Raw genomic sequence first — 8,733 nt, forward strand, 5'->3', positions numbered from 1 at the left:
TCAGGTTGGAGTTCATTAACCTCTCCCTTCTTCTCATCACCCTTATTATATAACTCCCTAACAATTTTCCCTCTTCCCCTATTTTAATCATGTATATAACACTCCCCTATGTAAATACCCCTCCCTGGCATTATAGCCATAATTCTACTAAGTCCGGGGAATCTCAGTCCATCTGGGACTGTTTTTAGCCCATCCGAGTCCTTAAGGAGCTAGTTGATATCTGGTCAGCTAGTAACCTCTTCCTTAGCCCAAAAAACCCATGTTTTTACATTTCCCCTTGTAAAATTTCACCCCACCGTTGTAAAAACCCACATTCCGCCCCTAACCCAAAGATCCTGTGCATAAATATTAACCTGCGCCTTTATTTAACCCCGTAAACCCGTTTTCCTAAGTTTATAACCCATCCGCCGCGCATATTAGATTCAGAATATTCCTGCGAATATTCCCGCCCGTTAACCCCCTATCCCATCGCGTCCGCCGCCAGTCGTCCGATCCACAGCCCCGCAGATCTACGGCTGGCAGGCATCCTCATCCCCGACGCGCCCGGCCTTTAACGTCCGAGAGTTCGGCGGTTTTGCCGCCGTACTCCCGCCACGCGTCAGGCGCCGGGCTGTGGCGGAGCCCCTCCCTCCGAAACCGCCATCCCCCATAAGCGGTGCGCCACATACCGCTTACCGTCTTCTGCCAGCTGACGTCACCAGCCCACGTCACCCCCCCTGTACAGTCACCCGATGAGTCACCCGCCTGCGTGGCCTCCTGCCACGTCACTGCCACGTGTCCCCGCCACCGTACCTGCCACGTCATCGACCGTACGTGATGACGTCATCCCGCCACGTCGCCATGCTGACGTCACCCGCCGTACAATGCTGACGTCATCAACTTTTTTTGGGCGCAGAGGCGCAAAAATCACACTTCGAAGCCCCGGAATCGAATTTTGAGGCAGTTTTTTATTTTTAGGCCGAAATGGAGAATCTTCAGGGAATCTTTAAGGAATCTTCGCTCCATGCAGCCCCAGGAAGCCCGAAAAAGCACAAAAATGATCCGTTTTCTTCACAGAGCATATCAAAAGGATCAGAAGACAATTCCAGATGATACAAAGGCCGAACAACGGCCATTTACTGGTGATTAGACCCACAACATAGCAAATCAGCAGCACCGATTTTTTTAGAGAGTATCAGTGGAAGAAAGGACGCCAGAGAGAATCAGTCATGATTTTTTAGGGGCTCGAGGCACCTGAACATTGATGAGGCCCCAAGAAAATCAAATCGATAAGCATTAGCCCATCCTTGCCTTCAAATCACCGTCAAGGCATTCAAGGCATCAGGACAGCAAGAAAGCATAAACCCATACCCATTTATTGCAGAAAACACTGCAGCAAGCCACTGAGGACAGCATCATTCATTCAGTTTTGACACATCGGCCCTGAGCACAGCTCGAGACATTCTTTGCATTTATTTCTAGATAGGATTAGGTCAAGTAGTCATTTTTTATGACCTAATTAGGTCAAGATGTAATAAAGGAACTCTGCAGAGAGTTTTGCCCTATATATACCACCCTCTGTATAGTTTTAAGGGTTGGTTAATTGATAATTTTCACTAGAGACTCGCTGTGTATACCTGAAACTTTTCTGTAATCAAAGATTGCTTAAAGCTTGGAGAGCGAACTGTCTGTTGTTGATGAATGTGTTGAAGAGTTGAAGATGGAATTCCTGCGCTGCGGCCTGAAGCAATAAGTGCCTCTTATCTCTGTTTATGTGTTTGCCATTATCTAAATAGCAGGAAGAAAGAATAGCCTAGAATTAGTTTAAATACTCTCTATGCTCAATTCCTGCTATTTCTTGATGTTTTCTTCTGAATGAATTGGTTATGAACATTGAATTCCTTCTGGCTCATGTTTGCCCCAGTTCATCTGTGCTAGCCAATTACTTAGGGATTCTTAACTGCCCCTAGGTAGCGCCTTGTTGTCTCCTCTGCTAATCTGTTGGAGAGATTCTTAACTGCCTCTCTTTCTTTAGCATTCTTGCCATCCCTTGAACCTGAAATTTGATTCTGCTTCAGTTATCTTGCTCCATTTTTCCCTCACTGTTATTAAGGAAAGATACCAGCAGTTCCCCTCCTTGACTCCACGCCCAATGGTTTGAAACATTCAGACTATACTCAGCCTCTCTACCTGAAAGTGTCAGTTTTCCCACCAAAACTCAATCAAAACCCCTGTGCATCATATCTAGCCTAAAATCACCCCCTTCAACATAGCTAAATCATAAAGAGAGAGCCCTCTCTGACTGCAGGCAGGCTAGGGCCTGCAGTCCAAAGTTGGTTTGTGGTTACCTCGGATGTATCCCTTTAGGAGTCAAAAGGGACAACTTGAGTGATAACAAGTCGTGCTAGAGCTTTCAGGTTCCTTACTAGGTGTTTGCATTTTCTTTCCTCGGGGCATCATTTACCGATAATAATGCTTTACTATGCCCTTTGAATTCCTTCAAACCAAGCTTACGCAAAAATTTAAAAAAAACTACACACCTTTTTTCACTTCGTAGAAGCCTGATATTGAATCTGATGTATCTCTGTAATTTCGGATCATCCAGTTCTGAAATTGTGATATGTAGTAGCCATCTGTGTCCTCTTTCCAATGCGACCAGTCTGATCCAAATTGGATTCTCCAAGGAAGAGTTATGCAAAATCTCCCACAGTGACCTGCTTATAGACTAGTTCAGTAGAGCCAACTTGTACGATGTGCCACGAATCACGGTTTCAACCTTTGGCTATAAAAAAATATATAAAAGAAACTACAGTCCGTCCCCTTTCTACACCTTCTTACAAAATTTCAATCTGATGCTCAGAAAGAAAGTTATGACGATTTTCCCCAGGTCACCTATTTGGAATGTAATTCAGGAGTCTGCAAGAAGACCAACGTCCTCAGATCATATCTCCGCAAATATAGTGTGAAAAGCTCTGAAATTTGGACCCAAGATTCAGCGCAATCTCTTCTCAAATGGATTTTTTGTTTAGCTTCTGAAACGTCGCAGAAAAAAAGTTATAGCGAAAATGCCATGATGACCTGTTGGGAGCAGCGAAACCCTAGAATTCAAGGCTCTGATTCCAAATGTTATGAAACCAGCTCACAAAAGATAGAAAATATAGATCAACGCCTTAGAATTCAACCTCTTCAAGGGGGAAACCTCCTTTAAATTACACAAATGAACGATTCTTCCATGATACAAATGACAAAACCTCCTTTCTATATATAGGAGTCTAAGGAGTCACAATATAATCCAACCGACCTAACAATAATAATATAAAGCCACAAAAATAACAATAGAGGGATTCTATGGGGCACAGTAATAACAATATGGGGGCAATAGGGGCACAACAATATTGATAAGGGGTATAACTACAATAGTAATGGGGTAATCACTAGTATTATAGGAACCCAACAATCACATGATGCCTCTACATGCAAAATACCTTGGGACAAAATTGAGCAGCAAATAAATCAACCCAAAGGTAAAAATAATGACACAGAAAAAGGTAAAGCACTTGAATTTGCTCATTAGGTGGTGGCACAATGTAATATTGGAGTAAATGAAGATTTATTTAATGCTTCACTTGCTTCTTGGGAAAAGGATTGGTTGCTTGATTCAGGAGAAACTTGCCACATGACTCATAGAAAATATTTTTTTGAAGAATTTACTAACAATGTTGATGGAGCAATATACTTTGCAAACCAATCAAAAATCAAGCCATCAGGGCTTGGCACAATCAGGCTTAAATTGCATGGTCTTCTAGACTTTCTTCTACATCATGTTGTATATCTCCCACATCTGAAGAGAAACTTGTTGTCCTCGGTCCACATCCGCCAGCAAGGTCACTCTATTCATATGTTTGATGGCAAGCTTGAGGTGAGAAAAGCATCTGACCACTCACTTGTCATGAGAGGAATATAAGAAGAAAGGCTTCTCAAGCTGCAAGGTACCTCTGCTCATTCACAACATTTCTCATACAATTCTCATTATGAAGAAGGTACACTTCCATCAAGTTTATTATGGCATGCTAGATTTGGACATTTGAACTATGACAGCCTCTGCTTGTTGAAGAAAAATGGTGTTGCTGGTTTGCCTACAATTCCTAGGAAATTTAAGCAATGTGATGCTTGCATTCTAGGAAATCATAGAAAACAGTCTTTTCATGATTCACATTCAAGAGCACATAGAAAACATGAACTCATTCATTCAGATTTATGTGGTCCAATTCCTGTTCCTTCTACAAATGGAAATAAATATATGATGACATTTATTGATGACTACACCAGACTGTGTTGGGTTTATCTATTGAAGAACAAATCTGATGCTTTTCAAACATTCAAGAACTTTCATAAATGGATTAAAAATGATGCACAATCTCATATTGGGTCTATTCACACTGATAATGGAAAAGAATACACATCAAATAAATTTGAAAACTATCTTTGCCAACATGGGATCAAACATCAAACAATTGTACCTTATAATCCCCAATAGAATGGTGTAGCTAAAAGAATGAATAGGACAATCTTAAATATGGTACGCTCCATGATCTTCAAAAATGTAAAAATAATGTTTTGGGCTGATGCTGTTCTATGTGTTGCATATATAAAGAATAGATGTCCATCTAATGCTATTAGAAACAAGACTCCATATGAAATGTGGTATAGGCACGTTCCTTGGGTAAAGCATCTCAGGGACTTTGGTTCCACTTGTTATGCCTTGATACCAAAGGTACATAGAAAAAAACTTGTTGCAAGAAGTCATAAGTGTATCTTCCTGGGGTATTTAAACACCTCCAAAGCATACCATCTCTATGATGAAGTCAATAAAAATTTTGTTGTATCTAGAGATGTAATTTTTCTTAAATCATCCAAAACTGACAATGTTGTTGAGCGACAACTTGATCGCTTGGATAAATTCGCAAATGCAAAATCATTTCAAGAATTTGATAATCAGATTCCACATCTTGAAGGGAGGATTCCTATATTAGATCAACATGTGGAATCTTCTTCTGAAGAGCTCTCTCCCCCTCATGAAACTCCAACAGCGGATGATGCTTTAAGTGATGTGATTGAAAGAATTGGGAGACTCAATCTTGATTCAATCCCAACTCAATCAACGAAGCAGCCTGTACCATTTGAGAAAGGTCCCCCAAAGTGGCTAACAAAGACACTTGAAAGTGTTCATCCTGATGAGATTGGAAAGACAATAACTAAAAATTTAAACCGGAAAAATGGAGGTGATGTAGATGACTCTAATTCACCTATTGATATGGATGTGTCTTATGATTGTGAATTGAACTTGTCTACAGATTTTGAACCAACTTCCTTCAAAGAAGTTGCTTCTCATGATAAATGAAAATAAGAGATGCAAAAGGAGTATGATGCCCTCTTAAAGAATGGCAGTTGGAAGCTGGTTGATCCTCCATTAGGAACCAAACCAATTGGTTGCAAGTGGGTCTACAAGAACAAGTATAAAGCCGATGGCTCACTTGACAAGCACAAAGCTAGGCTTGTGGAAAAAGGTTTTGCAAAGAAGAAAGGGGTCAATTATGAGGAGACTTTATCCCCCGCAGCAAAATGGGCTACCATCCGGACACTCTTTGCCCTAGCAGTTCAGAATGGTTGGAAAGTCCATCAAATGGATGTAAAAACTGCTTTCTTGAATGGAGATCTAAAAGAGAATGTTTTTATGTCCCAGCTCGAAGGATTTACTATGAAATGACATGAACATAAAGTATGCAAACATGTGGAATCCTTGTATGGCCTTAAACAAGCACCGCGAGCCTGGTATGAAAAACTAACTAAGCATCTTCTGAGACTCAATTTCAAACATTATGATCTTGATGATGCAACTTTATTTGTCAAGAAAGTTGGCAAAACAGTTGTATATCTTGTGGTATATGTAGATGATCTTTTGATGACAGGGAATAATGAAAGCTACATTTCATCCATAAAGAAGGAATTGGGGAAAAGTTTTGAAATGACTGATTTGGGCTATGTTCATTACTATCTTGGTATTGAAGTAACTCAACATCTGAAGTCCATATTTATTTCTCAAAAGAAGTACATTGGAGATCTGTTGAACAGGTTTGGCATGACAGAATGTAATCCTCTTACTACTCCAATGGAACAAAACTTAAAGCTCACATCTATTGAAGGAAAAGAATTTGAGGATGCAACAAAGTATAGACATCTTGTAGGAAGTCTCAACTACCTAACTACTACCAGACCAGACATTTCGTTTGTTATTGGAATCCTCTCCTGGTTTATGCAAAAGCCTTGTGAAGGACATTGGTCTGCTGCAAAAATAGTTCTAAGGTACTTGAAGGGAACTCAAGACTTTGGAATCAAGTATACACAGGTGGACGACTTCAGCCTGATTGCATACTCTGATCAGACTTCGATGGAGACAAAGAAATTGGGGTATCTACCTAGGGATATGCTATGAGTCTTAGATCAGGAGCCATCTCCTGGAGATCATGCAAACAATCAGTCCCATCAAATTCCACAACAGAAGTAGAATATGTGGTAGCAGCTGAGGCAACAAATGAAATTGTGTGGCTCAAGAAAATTCTTGAAGATTTGCAGGTAAAACAAGTACAATCAACTCCACTCATGATTGACAATACCTCTGCAATAAATTTGGTGAAGAACCCAAAGTTCCATGATCGAAAAAAGCACATCAATACTAAATATCATCTAATTCAACATCATGTTGAGGCCAAAACAATCCATCTCTACCATTGTTCCATGAACGAGCAAATTGCAGACATCTTCACCAAAGTGCTTAGAAGAGAAAAGCTTGAAAGATTTAGAACGATGCTTGGACTTACCAACATCCCTTTAGATTAAGGGGGGGAATGTTGATAACTAATCATCAGGATTGGGTGAATGAATATAAGTATCAATATAAATAAATACTAAGAAATATGAACAGTCATCAGGAAATGAAGTGAACAGTCTCCCTCATGTATATAATAAAGACCAACCTGAAGGAATAATATGAATTGAATTGGTGGAGTTACTACCTGGCCTGACAAAAACAACACATATGAACATTGATATTTTAGGTGGACACCAAATGTGGGAGAAACCATATTTTTTGTCTTTTATGTCTCCTTCTTTTATTATAAATAAAATATTCTTACAAATTTTTACTAGCACAAACTCTTGCTAGCATGTAGGATCTTACCTATAAGAGGCTACAACCTCCACTCATTCTATAGCACACATTGGAAGGGAGAAACAACCCCCTAATCCTCTTTACTGACTCCGAGCGTAAGGGAGCATATATCCCCTCACCAAAGACTACAACCCTTAGCACCTCATGGACCTAATTTCACAATAATTCACACTAGATCCACTTATCCATCAATCATCCAAACATATAGGCCACCTTTCAGCAAATTTTCAAACTAGACCCACACTCTACAATAAGCTCAAACTAATATACCAAATTGAATACTGAATCACATAATCTAGATACAATCATTGAATCACCATTGAATACCAATGACCAATATATTGAATCACTAAAGCAACTGAATACTAAAACATTGTCAAACTAGATCACTGAATCACTATATCAGCCTCTAAATCATTGAGTCCAAATACTAAATCACCGCAACAACCAATCAAAGATATACCATTACAAAATCACTGAAAAATCAATTACTGTTCAATATACCAGGCCATAGCTGAATCAATCCAATCAACACTACCATATACGAGCCATATTCATCAAGACATCATTGAAAGAGAATAACAAATAATACAAACTTCATCAACTGTCATCACCGAGCAACAATTACAAACCATAGAACATACATGCGACTTCCATTAAATAGATCTTTGTATTTAGGTGATTCCTATGTATAAATCCGACCTACATATTTCAAAATACTGAAAACAGAAACATTTCTAAAGATCATTCTAAGTAACCAAGACAATCCTCAATACTCACAATCAATCGATGTATGAACATTCGTTAACAACCCAGATCAAGAAACGATATAAAAAGTAAATTATCTCTGAAATTATACACAACTATATTAAAGAAGATACACGTATGAATGTGACACAAAGGAGGAAAACCTGCATAAATATCTTGACACACCAACAAACACATCAAACCCTTCTCTGAACACATAATCCAGGTCAAACATAGATCCATGCATATTGTCAAAATAACAGATCTCTGCAAACACATCATAGTCACACCAAAAAGAGCATCATTAAATCCTCAATCATCAAAAAATTAGTCTAGTATATCCATTAGTTATCAATGCACTTTCAAATCTATCAGATTGGAGCCTTCTCCTTGCTTCCTAGTGCACACATATCTCCTTGGTATCCATCTCCTTATATAGTTTTTGCCTTTTCCAATACCGTAGGAAAATATTTTGGTAACATTGTTGGTATTTTTCTTTGAGATGAAATATTGATTGGCATTGCAGTTACTATGGGAAATTACCCTGGTAAGGGCTCTTGGTTTCCTGTTTTCCATGGTTTAGAATATGTACTCCTTTTTTTGCACATAACCTATGTATGTACGTGACTCCTCTTCACAAGTGTCACGTATATTTTCAAACTTCAAAATTTCCAATCATTTTATAGCTAAATAGATAATTCTTGTACCATAGTACTGGTACCATCAATCACGTCATCTGTAATTGTTCTATAATCATTAACGAAAACTCATTATGTTAT

Source organism: Pinus tabuliformis, chromosome 6 (assembly GCF_031772625.1).
Source record: "Pinus tabuliformis cultivar Carrire ecotype Pingquan chromosome 6, CPIR1, whole genome shotgun sequence".
NCBI lineage: Eukaryota > Viridiplantae > Streptophyta > Pinopsida > Pinales > Pinaceae > Pinus > Pinus tabuliformis.